Source organism: Ovis aries, chromosome 10 (genome assembly GCF_016772045.2).
Source record: "Ovis aries strain OAR_USU_Benz2616 breed Rambouillet chromosome 10, ARS-UI_Ramb_v3.0, whole genome shotgun sequence".
Taxonomy (NCBI): domain Eukaryota; kingdom Metazoa; phylum Chordata; class Mammalia; order Artiodactyla; family Bovidae; genus Ovis; species Ovis aries.
This window is the reverse complement of record NC_056063.1, coordinates 73,530,278-73,548,342: the sequence shown is the minus strand read 5'-3', so window position 1 is coordinate 73,548,342 and position 18,065 is coordinate 73,530,278.

Here is an 18,065-nt window from a genome sequence, read left to right as displayed (position 1 = left end):
TCATACCCCGTACCAGGCATAAAGAAAACAGAGGTGAACACAGACCTGGAGCCTAGTGAGGAAGACAAACCCTGACCAGTAATTGCACGTGTAATGATTCTTTAAGACTTCTGGAAAGCACTTGTTTTCAGGTCATCCTTAGATGCTTTAAGGCAGTGGTCCTCAACATTTTTGGCACCAGGGACCAGTTTCATGGAGGACATATTTTCCACGGACCGGGCAAGTGGCAGATGGCTTCAGGATGATTCAAGTGCGTTATACTTATTGTTTGTTTTACTTTTCTATAATTATTACATAAGCTCCACTTCAGATCATTAGGCACTAGATCCTGGGAACTGGGGACCCCTGATTTAAGGGTTTTGCTTAGCCCAAACTTGTTTTTTTGAACAAACATCCAAGACTGAGCATGGCTAACCACTGCAGAGTGTCTGGCTTCTACCAGCCTCCAGGGGCTCTCTGGCCAAATCCCTGGCTGGATCTCAAATGTCCAGTTGCTCCAAACCTATTAGAAATTCACCCAAGAAAGTGCTTGGCAAACCTCTGATTTTAAGTTCCCCCCTGCTGTGATGCCCTGGGGTTCTAAGAGCACTCTGCCAAAGGCAAAAACCTCTCAGGGATCTCTTAGTTGCCTAAGGCTGAACATCCACTAACAAGAGGCTACCCAAACACCAAGTTCATCTGCACAGGATTTGTGTTCAATGAAGAGCACTGGGAGCCTGATCAAACAGACCACTCACTCATCAGGACTGAAACATTAAATGAAAACTCATGAATAAACTCATGAAAAAAGCCACTCAGAGAAATATCCCATTTTTCTGATATCAAGAAGAGATCTGAAAAGTTTCAGCATTACTATCTCAAGGAAGAAGTGGAAGTAGCAACAGACTTTATTTTCTTGGGCTCCCAAATCACTGCAGATGGTTGACGGTGGCTGTGAAATTAAAAGATGCTTGTTCCTTGGAAGGAAAGCTATGACAAACCTAGACAGTATATTAAAAGCAGTCCGTATAGTCAAAGCTATGGTTTTCCTGTTGTCACGTATGGATGTGAGAGTTGGACCATAAAGAAATCTGAGGTACCAAAGAATTGATGCTTTTGAACTGTGGTGTTGGAGAAGACTCTTGAGAGTCCCTTGGACTGCAAGAAAATCAAACCAGTCAATCCTAAAGGAAACCAACCCTGAATGTTCACTGGAAGGACTGATGCTGAAGCTGAAGCTCCAATACTTTGGCCACCTGATGCAAAGAGCTGACGTATTGGAAATGACCTTGACGCTGAGGAAGATTAAAGGCAACAGTAGAAGTGGGCAGCAGAGGATGAGATGGTTAGATAGCATCACTGACTCAGTGGACGTGAATTTGAGCATACTCTGGGACATAGTAAAGACCAGAGGATCCTGGCCTGGCATGCTACAATCCATGGTGTTGCAAACAGTTGGACATGACTTAGCGACTGAACCTCAACAACCTCAAGCTCTTAAAACATGTGGCCGTGTGAGGAGTCCGCTGAAATGAATACCAGATAGTTATTAGCAGAGGCAGAATTAGGGGCAAGCGTGTTAAAATTCTATTATTTTTACATGGAGGTGTCAGAAGCTATAAGTGAAGATGCAGGAACCAGTGAGTTCTATCAGATTTGAAAAAGGGGTGTTTATAATGTTCTTCCACAGAGCAGCCTTCTCACTAAGAGCTCTTCTTCCCTGCCTCCCCCTCCCCCCGCCCACCCAATTGTACAACCTCTTGATGTGTTCAAATTGCTCTTTATCATTGGGTATATACTTTTGACCCTGCGAGAGCCAGAAATGCTATTGGGTTCTATTTCATTATGCATGGGACCAGCATTGTTTCAAAGGAATGGATGCAAAGCTCAGTACTTTAGAGCAAGGGGGCATGATGAAAAAGACAGAAAATACACCAGAAAGTATGGTGTCCTTGGCAGAAACAGCCCCATGTGTGGCCAGAGCTATTGGCATCTGCAGGACAGGCTTTGAGATTTCCTGGAAGATGCCTTCTCCCTCAGGCACCCATGTCTCCTGTCCTGAGTGTTCCATAAAGTCCCCCAGAAGGAGCTCTGCAGTTTAAACAGGCTCACAGATTTTGAGAGCTTCAGGGTGGAGAGGGGAGGGATTGCATTAAGAAGGCTTAGTTTTTATGTTTAGGCTATTGCTATGGCTTTTCATAAAGCTAAAAATAAGGCTCCGAGGGAAAGATACTCACAGAGGATCTTTGAAAGGATTACCATATTGATCTCGTCCATAGCTAATGCTGTGTAACATTCCACAGCTACTGTCTGCAATAATGGGGGTGCTCATGCTCAGTTGTGTCCGACTCCTTGGTGACCCATGAACTATAACCCTCCAGGCTTTCCTGTGCATGGAATTTTCCAGGCAGGAATACTGGAGTGGGTTGCCATTTCCTACTCCAGTCTGTACTAAATATTTGGTGCCAATAAAAGGAGATGATATGATATCAAGGTGAAATTTGGGCTCTGAAGTTAGACTTCATGGGTTTCATGTTGTGTTTTTTTTTTTTTGATGGGGGCTTCCTGGGTAGCTCAGCTGGTAAAGAATCTGCCTGCAATGCAGGAGACCCTGGTTCAATTCCTGGGTCAGGAAGCTCCCCTGGAGAAGGGACAGGCTACCCACTCCAGTATTCTTGGGCTTCTCTGGTGGCTCAGCTGGTAAAGAATCTACCTGCAATATGGGAGATCTGGGTTCAATCCCTGGGTTGGGAAGATCCCCTGGAGAGGGGAAAGGCTACCCACTCCAATATTCTGACCTAGAGAATTCCATGGATCATATAGTCTATGGGGGTCACAAAGAGTTGACACGATTGAGTGATTTTCACTACACTAACATTTAAAGAACATGACTCAGGTGCCTTACAGTGCCATGCTACTTGGAGTATGCTTTTCTTCCTTCCTCTGTAAAGCAAAAGGTTTTATACTTAAGTGAGTGAGCTTCCACCCGTGTCTGCACTGCAGCGCTTCTTAGAGGGAGAGCCCAGCAATGAGAACACTTCACTGCTGTTTTGCTAAAGAACGTTGCTACTGGTGGTTCAGTGGTAAAGAATCTGTCTGCCAATGCAGGAGATGCCGGTTTGATCCCTGGGTCGGAAAGATCTCCTGGAGAAGGAAATGGCAACCTACTCCAGTATTCTTGCCTGGAGCATCCCATGGACAGAAGAGCCTGGTGGGATACAATCTATGGGGTCGTAAAGAGTTGGACACGACTGAGTGACTAAGCAAAGAACCGTTGGTCTTCATATTTTGGGGTTTCTTTGTATTTTTAAAATTGAAATATAGTTGATTTACAATGTTCATTTCTGCAGTATAGCAAAGTGATTCAGTTATACATATGTTATTTTTATGTTTTCCCATTCTGGTTTATCATAGGCTATTGAATATAGTGTCCTGTGCTATACAGCAGAACTTCCTTGCTCATCCATTCTATATAACTCCAAACTCCCAATCCATCCCCTCTCCCCTTGGCAATCACAAGTCTGTTCTCTATGTCTCTGAGCCTGTTTCTGTTTTATGGATAGGTTAATTTGTGTCATATTTTATATTCCACATTTATGGTATTCGTCTCTCTTTCTGAATTACTTTACTTAGTATGATAATCTCTAGGTCCATCCATGTTGTTGCAAATGACATTCTTTCTTTTTTATGACTGAGTAATACTCCATTGTATATATGTACAACTTTATCCATTCATCTGTTGATCAACATTTAGTTTGCTTCCGTGTCTTGATCACTGTGAACAGTACTGCTATGCACAGAGGGGTACATGTATCTTTTTGAATTAGAGTTTTGTCCAGATGGGTTTCATGTTTTGGACCTGCCATTTTCCCATTTTCCTGTGGCTTCATGATGCACAGAATTATTCCAGGTCATTGCATTTCATTGTGTGTGTGCTCCGTTGCTCAGCTCTGTCCTACTCTTTTCAACCTCTGGCCATGGGATTTCCCAGGCAAGAATACTGGAGTGGGTTGCCATTTCTTCCTGAGCGACTGAGCGATCTTCTTGAGCCAGGGCGAGAACTTGCGTCTTCTGCACTGGCAGACGGATTCTTCACCACTGAGTCCCCAGGGAAGCCCTGCATTTCATTACCACGTAGGTAACGGGAAGATTCATAGAACCAAATTTATAGGGTGAAGTGTTGTTTGTTATTAGCCATACATAATGTGGAGACCTAAAAGAGCTTATTTGTACCATGTACACAATCTTGTCCACTATATTGTGAGCTTTTTTCTGATAGGCATGACATCTTAGCTATTCCACACTGCCTGGCATGGGGTTAGGCACTTGCTGGTGATGCCTGATTGTTCGATAGTCTAACAGTTTCCTTTATGGCATCTTACTAGATGTGCAGTTTTAAAACTTGTTCTATTTTCCCATGAACCATGAGGTAGTCAAGGAGATAGTTTCATCTTTATTATTGGGAAAACTAGCCTCTGGAATTAAATAACTTGTCTAAACTCATACAGTTAAAAATATCCAGAGCCAAACTCTGAACAACGGAGGTTGCTATTTCAAACTCAGTGGCTGTCCTGTCTAGGGCACTGGGATCATGTTTATGGTGCTTCCTGTTAATGTCTGGCCGGGTGTGGTTGATGGATGAGGTCATGGGTGACAGTGAATGCTGGGCACCAGGGGAGGGCTCACAAAGAAGAAGTGCAAGACACTGAGAGTGCAGTGCCATTCTAGCACATTCTAAACTCAGCCCATGACCAACTCAGTGGACATGAGTTTGAGCCGACTCCGTGAGATAGTGAAGGACAGGGAAGCCTGGCATGCTGCAGTCCATGTGAGGTTGCAAAGAGTCGGACACGACTTAGCAACTTAACACACATATATTCAGCTCTGTCCACCCGGGTTCCTCAGCTTCAGGCACGATGCCCTTGGCACCCACTCCAGCTGAAGGGAGGAGAGACAGCAGAGAGAGAGTCGGCAGCAAGAGTGGAGGCAAAGCCAATCTGGTCTTTGTTTACCCTGCACACACGTGGGGCTGAGGCCAGCGTTCAAGGGCAGGGAGGGCAAGAAGGGTCCCCTACTGCTCAGACCTCGGAACCCAGCGCCCCGAGCCCGTGAAGGCAGCAGGCTCACTCTTCTTCCTTGCTGCTGGAACAGAGGCGGGAAGGTGAGGGTCTGTTTCCGCAGCCCTCCACCGGACACACAGAGGAAAACAGGGCTGCAATGCTGCTCCCTAGAGAAACAGCGGCATCTGGCCCCAGGGTTATTTTGTTATTTCTGTTGATAGGCAAGTTCATTCTCCGAAATAAGTTACGGAAGTAAGGAATAGTTGGCAACTTTCCTGCTATGCCTGAGGAGTCTGGGTTATTGGCAGCGTCTTTGTCTCCAGTAATTTTATAAGATAAAAGCTTGAACCAGCATAGAGCCAGCTTAAAAATGTTACTTACAAACAGCTTGCTATCTCAGTCCTTGAGGAGCGACACTGTGTTATTATTTCCTCCTCTTGCAGGTGTGTGTGTGTAGGGGTGTGTGTGTGTGTGTGTAGATGTGTATGTATGTATGTGTGTGTGCACGTGTGTGTATGTCTGTGTGCATGTGTGTGTATATGTGTGTGTGTACTCAATGCTGCATGGCTTCTTTGGGGTGAGTTTGCAAAGTCTTTCTCCACAGCCCCACTTTTGTCTCTCAAGGCATTATTATCTACATATTATCCCCTTTGTGGATGAAGGCCATCCACTAAAAGCCTCTAATACATCACACATGTACAAACGCCATGTCCAAAAGACAGCGTCACTTGAGAGACCCTGAGCTGGAATGACCCAGAATAAACCAGAGGCGGGGGGTTCTGCACCTTGAGACTCAGTGAGATGAGAAGCTTAGGGGCAAGCAGTCATTCAGACATAAAACTCTTCCAGAAGCTAGAGATAATCGAGCATGTTCATAGATTATGAAATTAATTTGCCATGTAGAACAGAGCCTCCCAGGTGGCGCTACTGGTAAAGAACTCGCCTGCCAGCGCAGTTCGATCTCTGGGTCAGGAAGATCCCCTGGAGGAGGGCATGGCAACCCACTCCAGTGTTCTTGCCTGAGAAATCCCATGGACAGAGGGGTCTGGGGTGCTACAGTCCATAGAGCCACAGAGAAGCTGACACAACTGAAGCAACTTAGCACGCACACAAAGAGACTTCTCTCCCGCTTTTTAAGCAAGGAGGCTCACATTTTCCCTGTGTAATGACCTTGCAAATTATAGAGCTGGCCCTACTCAAGGCCTAATAAGTAAATAGGTCCATAGTGCAAAAGGAGGCTACATTTAGTGACCAGTCCAAGTGATGTTATCAGGAGGGAACATTTCAGGAGCTTAGCTTTTAAAGGGCAAGTGAGCAAAATCCCTGGGTACCTGTGTGAGAAAGTCTAGGCGTTCTTGTACCACGATTGGTCTGCAAGGTGGCCTTTAGGGAGAAAGTCTACATGCGTTCACTTCCACCTCACACACTCTCACACCCCCTGCTTTCCACCCACCTGGGCATCACTGGGCTGTGACCACAAGACCAAAGGAAATCAGGCTGGAAGGCAGCTATATGAGGCAATCGAAGTAGCAGTGTGTATTTCTTAAATAAATGCATGACAACCAAATACAGATGTATTTCTTCAAAGAATATCACTTTGAGATTTTGGCCATCTATGGTTTTTCTAGTAATCATGTACAGATTTGAGAGCTGGACCACAAAGAAGGCTGAGAGCTGAAGAATCGATAGTTCGAAACTTTGGTGTTGGAGAAGACTCTTGAGAGTCCCTTGGGGAACAAAGCAGTCAATCCTAAAGGAAATCAGTCCTGAATATTCGTTGGAAGGACTGATGCTAAAGCTGAAGCTCTAATATTTTGGCCACCTGATACAAACAGCCGATTCATTGAAAAAGACTCTGCTGCTGGGAAAGATTGAAGACAGGAGGAGAATGGGACGACAGAGGATGAGATGGTTCGATGGCATCACCAACTCAATGGATGAGTTTGAGCAAACTCCAGGAGATAGTGAAGGACAGGGAAGCCTGGTGTGTTGCAAGCCGTGGGGCTGCAAAGAGTTGGACACGACTTAGCAATTGAACAATTTGCCTCTAGTTAAAATAAAACAGAAAGCTCAGATATAAGGACTCAGAGGACATCTAAAACCACAGAATCAGTGATCAATATGTTTTGATATGGGAAGGAGGGTTATGGGAGGCTTGCAAAGGCCAGGGATAAACCACCTTCGAAGACAGGATGGAGGTGAGTGAGTGAGTCACTTTTTTAGAACTATTGGTGACCCAAATAGAGCTTGAATTGTCTCTCCTGTTATCACTGGACAAATGTAACGGTTTCACAAAAGTCTGGGTACAGTTAAACTTACATTTGTGATTAAAGCAGGAGCTATAATTAAAGGGGATTTAAAAATGTTCATTTTAATGAAATATCAATTTGGTATAATAGGGAGGAACAATAAACAGCTTAGTGATTTTAACTAAAAATCACAAAGAGAGGACTCTTGAGGACTGTCTATGAAAAATGGAAGAAGGGAAGAAATAGCTGCTATAATTAAATTTCTTGTGTTTTCATTTTTCCCTGAAAATGAGCACTAAGACAAGCTGCTCTAAGATTAGACATGATGCTATCTTTCCATCTCAGTTGCGTTGCTGTGCATTTCAATCTCCTTTTATTCACACCAACTCCTCCACACGCAGAGCCTGTCCATCACAGAGATGAACTTGTCTAGCTTATTGTTCATAAAGCTCAGACCAGCTGAAAATTATTTTGGTTTCCTTACTCAAATCAGATTTCAACTTTGATTTTTCAAAGGTTAATAGGTGAGTATAGTGGTCTGTTGTGTCAACAGGGCCCTGGAAAAAAATTAATCATGAAAGCAATACCAAAAGGTCAAAAGGAAGAAGTTGAAAATGCTATAATAAAGAATTACAGAGCCTTTTATGGTGGGGTTGGTTTTTTTTTTTAAATTTAGAGGCATTTTAATTCAAACACAAAAGCATGACAAATAAAATAAGACGGTATTGCTCAATGTGGTTGCTGAAAGTGAAAAGAGACAAAAGACACTGGAAGGGTAGGGAAACAGATTTCAGTAGCTCATGATCACCTAGTGTTCTCTAAGGAGAGTAATGAAAGAGGAGAAATCCTAACAGAGGGTGGGAGGGAAAGGGATCCCTGACAAGGAATGTTTTTTTTAAGTGTTAGATGATATAAATGCAATCAGTACTGAGTGCTACAGAAAATGCAAGCAACCATTATTTCAGCACCAAAGAATTTGAATCTCTGAACTTCCATTGGCATGTAGGAGTGATTAATGTTCTGTTCCCATGGTGAATAGGATAAGGTGGGGTACAGAAGTTGAGGGAGATGCTGGAACAAACTTAACCATCCTGTGCTGTTGTTTCTCATGCCATTGGCATTTGAAAAATCCCAAGTTGCATTAAGGGACCCTCAGCAAAGGAGAAGGTATGGAGGTGTCTTTATATGATGAATGGCTGTATGTGTGCATGGTGGGGATGGAGACTGCACTCCTTCATGATTTAAAGAGGATAAGGCTTATGTGACAAGCTGGTATAGTAAAGTTTCCCTTCTGCTGGCAAGAAACTGGCATTGACCCCTAAATCTACTCGCCTTTCATGAAACAAGAAGATAGATTAGGGAACCATGGGATTCTGTGGTCCAACATTCTTTTTTTGTGTGGCTGTGCTAGAGGTCTGTAAGATCTCAGTTCCTCAACCAGGGGTCCAACCTGCACCCTCTGCAGTGGAATAGCAAGAGTCTTAACCACTGGACTGCCAGGGAGGTCTCCCAACATTCTTTTTATAGCTTCAAAGTTTCAAAAGAAAAAAATGAGGAAATAAAACCTTAACCACAAGAGTAAACACCAGAAGTCATTGTTGTTTAATTGTCCAGTTGTGTCCAACTCTTCTGCAACCCCATAGATTGGGACGTTTCAGGCAAAAATACTGGAGTGGGTAGCCATTTCCTTCTCTAAGGGATCTTCCCGACCCAGGGATCAAACCTTCATCTCCTGCCTGTGTGTCCTGAATTGCAGGTAGATTCTTTACCTCTGAGTCACTAGGGAAGCCCAAACACCAGAAGATGAAACCTAAAAACATAAGCAAAATATAAAATAAATATAACTTGATATATAAATAAATGAGAAATATGAGCAACTAATTCTTTAATGTAAAAACAAGAACAAAACCCACAAAGTTGGTTCTTCTTTTCAAATACTTTTCTGGGATATCTTTTTTGACTTGGTGGAATCTTGCTAAATGATTTGAACTGAACACCTGTCCAACAGTAAAAATAAAAGATGATAAGGTGCTGAGCACATTTGCTATCAGCTGTTAAAGAATCTGCCTGCAATGTGGGAGACCTGGTTTGATACCTGGGTTGGGAAGATCCCTTGGAGAAGGGAAAGGCTACACACTCCAGTATTCTGGCCTGGAGAAGTCCATGGACCACAGTTCCTGGAGTCGCAAAGAGTTGGACATGACTGAGTGACTTTTGCTTCACTTCACTTATTACACATCACAGCTCAAACACTTCTAATGGCTCCCCACTGAGTTTGCAGTTAAATTTGCATTTGTTACCTATTGCTACATAACTGACCACATCTCAGTGGCTGAGGAACACATGTATTTATTATCTTACCGTTTCTGTGAGTCCAGGGTTAGGAGTCGGAGCACAGCTTAGCTGGTCCTCTGCTTGGGGTCTCACCAAGCTGCCGTCGAGCTGTGGTCCAGACCTCAGTTCTTGTCAGATGCTCATTGTGGAAAGATCCACTTCCACTCTTCCTGGGCTGTTAGCAGACATGGTCTCCCTGTTGGCTACAGAATTCATGATTCACGGTGGCTTGCTTCTTCAGAGCTGGCATTGGAGAAAGGGAATTTAGTCTCTCCACAATGTGACCCCATTCTACGTTTTAGGACTTACCCATCCCCCGAACTACTCGTCCAGATGTACTTTTTCTTTAACATTCCAGCACAACTGGTCCTCATGTATTACCTGAACACTTCCTTCAAATCCTTGGCCTCCGTATTTTTACATAAAGTGCTGAAAATATTCCTTAAAACATCTACCTTTGTCTGTATTTTTCTTTTTGGGGGCTTGTGGCATCTCAGTTCCCCAGATCAGAGATTGAACCTGGACACAACAGTAAAAACATTGAATCCGAACCACGAGACCACCAGGGGACTCAGTGGCATCTTGCTGTTGTTCAGTTGCCCGGTCGTGTCCGACTGTTTGTGACCTCATGGACTGCAGCACGCCAGGCTTCCCTGTCCCTTATTATCTCCAGGAGATTGCCCAAGTTCATATCCATTGCATTGGTGATGCCATCCAGCCAGCTCATCCTCTGATGCCCTCTTCTTCTGCCCTCAATCTTTCCCAGCATCAGAGACTTTTCCAATGAGTCGTCTGCATCGAATGATCAAAATATTGGAGCTTCAGCTTCAGCATAGTCCTTCCAGTGAATATTCAGGGTTTATCTCCCTTAAGATTGACTGGATTGACTGGTTTGATCTCCTTGCTGTCCAAGGGACTCTCAGGAGTCTTCTCCAGTACCCCAGTTTGAAGACATCAACTCTTTGGCACCCCGCCTTTTTTAGGGTCCAGCTCTCACAGCCGCATGTGACCACCGGGAAGACCATAGCCTTGACTATACGGACTTTGTCGGCAGAGCAGTATCTCTGCTTTTCAACACACTGTTTAGGGTTGTCATCACTTTCCTGCGAAGAAGCAATCATCTTATTTCATGCCGATTTTATGGCTGCAGTGACTGTCTGCAGTGGTTTTGGAGCCCAAGAAGAGGAAATCTGTCACCACTTCCACCATTTCCCCTTCTATTTGCCATGCAGTAATGCAGCTGGATACCATGATCTTAGATTTTTTAAAATATGTAGTCTTAAGTCGGCTCTTTCACTCTCCTCCTTCACCCTCACCAATAGCCTCTTTGCTTTCTGCCCTTACACCTACCTTTGTCTAAATCCCACCCAAAGACCATCTCAAAGGTGTGCTGTATGCCTTTCTGAAATGTAATATTTTGCGAATACTTCCCATGACAATTGGCAATCCTGCCATCTACTTTTGGTTCATTTCAGAGGAATCAACTTTAAGAAGCACTGGCTGCTGCCCGAAACGTACATCCTAGGAAGATGGTTGGTCCAAGGGTTGAGGTTCAGACTCCAGAACTAATTCACCCTTTATTACTCCTTTTCTCTCCTTCGACTTTCCACGTTTGTCTTGTGATCTTCCACGTCAGCTTCTCAGTTTTATCTAGATGCCTGGCAGTCCAGGCTGTCATGTGATTGGTTTTCCAAATACTGATACTTTCTCTGCTCCAAGTTAGAGCTGCCCTTCCCTGCTAGGAATTGTTCTCCATACACCCTTCCTCTCTCCGTTGAAACGCTTGGTTCTCATCTTCAGTTGCTCCGTTTATTCAGGAAGTGCTCTAACTTTATGAAAATCACCTGAAGAAATCTAGTTAACGCACACATTCCAGGAACTCACTCCCACAGTGTATAACAGCACATCTATTCTGGGTCCCAGGAATGAACTTTTGTTTTTCAAGCACCACAGGGGTCTCTGATGCGATACTCTGAGAAAAAATGTTGTACCTATTCAACCCCATTTTCTAATTTCAAACCTTTCTCAAATTTCTCAAGGTTGCTTCTTCTTAATCTCAGTCTCAATCTCAGTAGGTGATTTAGCTGAGTGGTTCTCAAACTTTTCTTTATATTATAACCACCAGGGAAGCTTATAAAAATCCCAATTGCCAACCCACTTCCCATACCAGTTGCATGAAATTTTCCTTTGGGGTTAATTATTTTTAAATCAAGGTATAAATACAGTATTTATACACAGATTTTAAATATACTGTTCAATGAGTTTCAACAAACATGTTCATCTCAGTAACCAGCATCCTGATCAAGATATAGAGTATTTATATCATGCTTTTTATATCAGTATTTGAATGGAGCCCAAGATATAGAGTATTTATATCAGTTCCAGTATCAACCTGGAACGTTTCCTCTTGCCCATTTGGGCTAACCCTCCTCTCCTTCCAGAAGAAACCACTGCTCTAATTTTTAACCTCATAGCATTTTTTTTGGTCTTTTGCCTGACCTTGATGGAATCAAAATGGAATCATACAAAGTAGGTTTCATTGTTTCTGGCTCTCTTTTCTTCTTCTTTTTTTAAAATTTATTTTGCTCAATGTCACACTTTTGAAACCATCCATGGTTGGCAGGAGTATTCTTTAAACTTTTTGAAGTAGTTACAATGTGTAGTCAGGTTTGAGAGTCAAAATGTATCCAAATCGTTTTCAACTTTCTATAGAGTGTTAACCAGAAGAGCTTCAAAAAGTACCAAAATTCATGCCCACTTTCACAGGTTCTGATATAATTGGTCTGGGGTGAGAGCCAAGCATTGGCATTTTTGAAAGCTCCCCAATTGATTCTAATATTCTGCCAGCATTGAGAGTCTCTGAACTAGCCTCAGAGATGATGAAATTTCATCTCAAGTTTGTGCAGATCTTCTCCCAACCTTCTCTCCTATCTCAGAGGAGTTGGCAGCCTTTCATTTTTCCACCTGTGCTCCTGGCCTAATCCTAGCTACTATTTTAGCAACACTTACTATGTAATATGCCAATGACTTCCTATATATTATTTAAGTTTTACAACAGTCATGTTATCCCAGTGTGATAAATGAACAAAATAAGGTTTAGAAAGAGAGGTTCTACAGCTTATAAAGGTAGGTGCCAGAAGTCGAACACATGTTTATCATTTGCTGAGTCATAGGTTCCAACTCTTATTATCATGTCGTGTCAAGACTAAATGGGTATGCCTTGTCCATCAATTATACCTCTTCAATCTTTTCTTCTCTGTTGGCTTTTTCTCTTCCCCTCCATCTATAATAATGCTTCAGTTCAGTTCAGTTCAGTCACTCAGTCGTGTCTGACTCTTTGCGACCCCATGAGTCACAGCACGCCAGGCCTCCCTGTCCATCACCATCTCCCGGAGTTCACTCAGACTCACGTCCATCGAGTCCTTGATGCCATCCAGCCATCTCATCCTCGGTCGTCCCCTTCTCCTCCTGCCCCGAATCCCTCCCAGCATCAGAGTCTTTTCCAATGAGTCAACTCTTCCCATGAGATGGCCGAAGTACTGGAGCTTCAGCTTTAGCATCATTCCTTCCAAAGAAATCCCAGGGTTGATCTCCTTCAGAATGGACTGGTTGGATGTCCTTGCAGTCCAAGGGACTCTCAAGAGTCTTCTCCAACACCACAGTTCAAAAGCATCAATTCTTTGGCGCTCAGCCTTCTTCACAGTCCAACTCTCACATCCATACATGACCACTGGAAAAACCATAGCCTTGACTAGACGGACCTTAGTTGGCAAAGTAATGTCTCTGCTTTTGAATATACTATATAGGTTGGTCCTAACTTTAGGTTTTCTCTATCCTAAAAATAAATAAAACTAAAAATCTTTCCTTTAGACCTGTCATCTTTGAGCTATATCCTTATTTCTTTCTCCCCATCACTCCTAACCTCTTGTGACTCCCATTTTGCTCCTCCATCCATTGCACAAACTAGTTTCAGGTGCCTGCCATGTGACTGAGTGGTTTTGAGGTCAGCAAGGATTTCCTAATTGCCCCAGTCAATCTTTCCGCTTAGTTTTCCTTCTGTAAATTCTCAACCACTTTTTCCCCACATTCTCTTTCATATGCTCAACTTACTGGACACATGCCAGTGGGAGACAGCTTAGTCTCAACTCTAACTAAAATAACAGTATTAATCAAGATCAATTAATCAAGGTCAATGCTGAAGCTTCAATACTTTAGCCACCTGATGTGAAGAGTCAACTCATTGGGAAAAACCCTGATGCTGGGAAAGATTGAGGGCAGAAGGAGAAGAGGGTGACAGAGGATGAGATGGTTGGATGGCATCATTGCAAAAGCCGGACATGACTTAGTGACTGAACAACAATAAAGACCAAATGAGGAACCAGATTTATGGTTATAGTGATAATTGCCTAACAACAGTAGGCAGTCGTAATAGCTTTCCGTGTACGGATCAATGGCTCTGTAAGTTTCAAAGAGGAGACTATAAACTCCTCTCTCTTGGGATACAGTTAGTTTTGTTGATTAGGTAAGACTCAAATTTTAAAATCTTTGTGTTTACTCAGTCACTCCGCCATGTCCGACTCTGCGACCTCATGGGCCATAGCCTGCCAGGGTCCTCTGTCCATGGGATTCTCCAGGAATCTGGAGTGGGTTGCCATTCCCTTCTTCAGGGAATCTTCCCAACCCAGGGATCGAATCTGGGTCTCCTGCATTGCAGGTGGATTCTTTACCTTAATCTGAGCCACCAGGGAAGCCCTTATAATTCTATTAACAGTTTCAAAGTGAATAAATGCTGGACTGCATGGTTCAGACTACAAGTATAGTAAGTATTCAGAGAAGAGGAAATGCTTCTGGGAAAATATAACCATAGACTAGTGTTTCGGTAAGTCTTGAAGAAATTCTAAAATTCAAGCCAGAAAGATGGGATGGGAAGGGTGTTCCAAGCAGGTGGCCCTCCACCAGCAAATCCAAAGAGCTCTTTCCCTTGATGATGGTTTTGTTAATGCAAGTTCGTTTGCCGGAGCACACAGTGACCAAACAAACTGCAACATCGGAGTTTGGAGCAGAGAAAGGTTTATCGCAACACCGTGCAAAGAGATGGGTAACTAATGCCCTAAAAAACCCCGAAGGACTCCTCAAAGCACTTTTAAAAGCCAAGTGAGGGAGGAGGGGTCGCAGGATCTGTGACCAGCTTGTGCACAAATCTCTGATTGGCTGATGGTACGGCAGCAGGGTGGTGATACAGGGGTCAATATTATCGGTCCTTAAGCTCCAGGAGTCCTGGGGTATGTGCTCTTGGTCAGATAGTTAACCTCTTCCATTTGTTGGAAAAGAAGGGGATTTTAACACCTGCAAAACAACTCAGGAAATCTGCATCAAATACTATTATCTAGGTACTTCAGAGAGGAGCTAAGCAGAGGATATGAGGGCGTGGGGCATGGCCTTTCTATACCACATTTTCTTTAGTCTCCAATCTGCATGTCTCCCTGCTTCCGCTGGTCACCACGTACACGCATGCTAAGTCGCTTCAGTCTCGCCTGACTCTGCAACCCTAAGGACTGTAGGGATAGCCCTCTGTCCATCGGATCCTCCAGGCAAGAATGCTGGAGTGGGTTGGGTTGCCATTTCCCCTCTAGGGGATCTTCCCAACCCAGGGATGGCAACTGAGCCCCCTGAGACTCCTCCATTACTGGTGGAGTAAGTATCCCATCCTTAGCTGTGCCCATCCACTCTGGCTCTGCTAGTGCCCAGGTCTTTGCGCACCTAGAAGATGCGTGCTGTCTCCCAGATTACACTGGGTTTGGATCTCAGGATGGACAATCTCGTCAATCTCTTTCCTAACAGCTCTCTAACCCCAGAAGAGCCTCTTTTCAAAGAAAACAGCATTTTGAAAACATTTAAAAATCATCAAAGAGTGTTCACATAGAAGCATAGCAGGGGTAGGAGGGAGGCTCAGGAGGGAAGGGATATATGTATACTTGTAGCTGATTCACTTTGCTGAACAGCAGAAACTAACACAACATTGCAAAGCAGCTGTATATTGTCACCCTGCTTATTTAGCTTCTATGCAGAGTACATCATGAGAAACGCTGGGCTGGAAGAGGCACAAGCTGGAGTCAAGATTGCCGGGAGAAATATCAACAACCTCAGATATGCAGATGACACCACCCTTATGGCAGAAAGTGAAGAGGAACTAAAAGCCTCTTGATGACAGTGAAAGGGGAAAGTGAAAAAGTTGACTTGAGGCTCAACATTCAGAAAACTAAGATCATGGCATCTGGTCCCATCACTTCATGGCAAATAGATGGAGAGATAGTGGAAACAGTGACAGACTTTATTTTCGGTGGGCTCCAAAATCACTGCATATGGTGACTGCAGCCATGAAATTAAAAGACACTTACTCCTTGGAAGAAAAGTTATGACCAACCTAGACAGCATATTAAACAACAGATATTACTTTGCCAACAAAGGTCCATCTAGTCAAAGCTATGTTTTTTCCAGTAGTCATGTATGGATGTGGCAGTTGGACTAAAAAGAAAGCTGAGCGCTGAAGAATTGATGCTCTTGAACTGTGGTGTTGAAGAAGACTCTTGAGAGTCCCTTGGATAGCAAGGAGATCCAACCAGTCCATCCTAAAGGAAATCAGTCCTGAATATTTATTGGAAGGACTGATGCTGAAGCTGAAACTCCAATACTTTGGCCATCTGATGCGAAGAAGACTCCTTTTCCAAGGAGTCACTGATGCTGGGGAAGATTGAAGGCAGGAGGAGAAGGGGAGCACAGAGGATGAGATGGCTGGATGGCATCACTGACTCAGTGGACATGAGTCTGAGTAAACTCAGGCCTGGCGTGCTGCAGTCCATGGGGGTCACAGAGAGTCGGACATGACTGAGCAACTGAACTGAACTGAACTATACTCCAAATTTATTTTATTTTTAAATTTATTTTAAAAAGAAATAAAAATAAAAGCAGCATAGCAGGGGACTCACTTTGCCACAGCAGTATTATACCTACTCTTCTAAGAAACTAAGCTTCGAGTTTCTCTTAAGTTTTCACAGTAAGAGCCCTTTAATCTGGAACCTACCTTGGAGAGTGATTTGTCCAACCTCTGCTTGTCCTAGATGGAACCCTAGGGAGGGAATTTCCCCTCTCAGCTAATTGAGTTGCTTTCCAAACACTACCATTGAGGCCTCAAATTTCTGTGACTCTCAGCTGTACCATAATGTCTTCCTCCTCACTGAAGAAATATTGTAGGAATCTGGAAGGCACTGCTAGCTGAATTAGTTGCCTAGTAGAATACAGATCAAAACCTTGCTTCATTTAAACAATGCATCTTTACCGAGCAATCCATTTTAAAGGCACTAAAAAAAAGTTAACCATTTTCTAAGAAAAAAAATCCAGACAATTCACTTCGTCAAAGTACTGCTATCCTACCAAGACGTATATTGTGGCCAGAGTTACAGAAGAGCCTGACAAGGCCAATAAACAGGGCTTCAGATATATAGGCTTTACTACCATTCAGTGGCGGTGAAATCAACACAGCAGCAGACAACTGCCATTGGAAAGACAGTGTGTTACACACACAGATCTCAAGAGGAGGGGTACTCTCCACCTCGGGAGGTCACATAGGGGAGCACCAGTTCCAGTCAGGAGGCAGAAGAAGAGGGGCAACAATAAAGAGGAGCCTTTATTGTGGCTTCTGTGGAAAAGACCAGGCAAGGTGGGGAATCAGGCTTACGACTGGCTAGTTAGCTAATTTCAGTGGGCTCTGTGGCATTGGGGCAAACCCTAGTTAGTATGGTACTTGGTCCTCAGATGATTAGGGATGGTGGGCCAGCGTGTGAGAGCCCAGTAAGGAAGGTGAGCTCTGTATTGTTCAGTGTGCATTTGACAGTACACTCTCAATTTACTTCTCTCTGTATGACAGATTCTGGGTCCACCCACATCTCTGTAAATGACCCAATTCTATTCCTTTTTTATGGCTGAGCAATAGTCCACTGTATATGTGTACCACAGCTTCTTTATCCATTCCTCTGTTGATGGGCATCTAATATCATATATTAATGCATATATGTGAAATCTAGAAAAATGGTACATGATGATCTATTCACAGAGCAGGAGCAGAGATGCAGACTCAGACGACAGACGTATGACATGGTGGGGAAGGTGAGCGTGGGATGAACTGGGAGATTAGGATTGACATATTTACTTTCACGTGTGGAACAGATACCAGTGGGAAGCTGCTGTATAGCACAAGGAGCTCAGTTAGGTGCTCCATGATGACTTAGAGGGATGGGATGGGATGGGAAGGAGGGCCGGCTAAGAGGATGTGGATATATGTCCACATATAGCTGACTCACTTTGTTGTACGGCAGAAACTAACAACATTGTAAAGTGATTATACTCCATAAAAAAAAATGTATACTCTTGGATGAGTTTATTATAG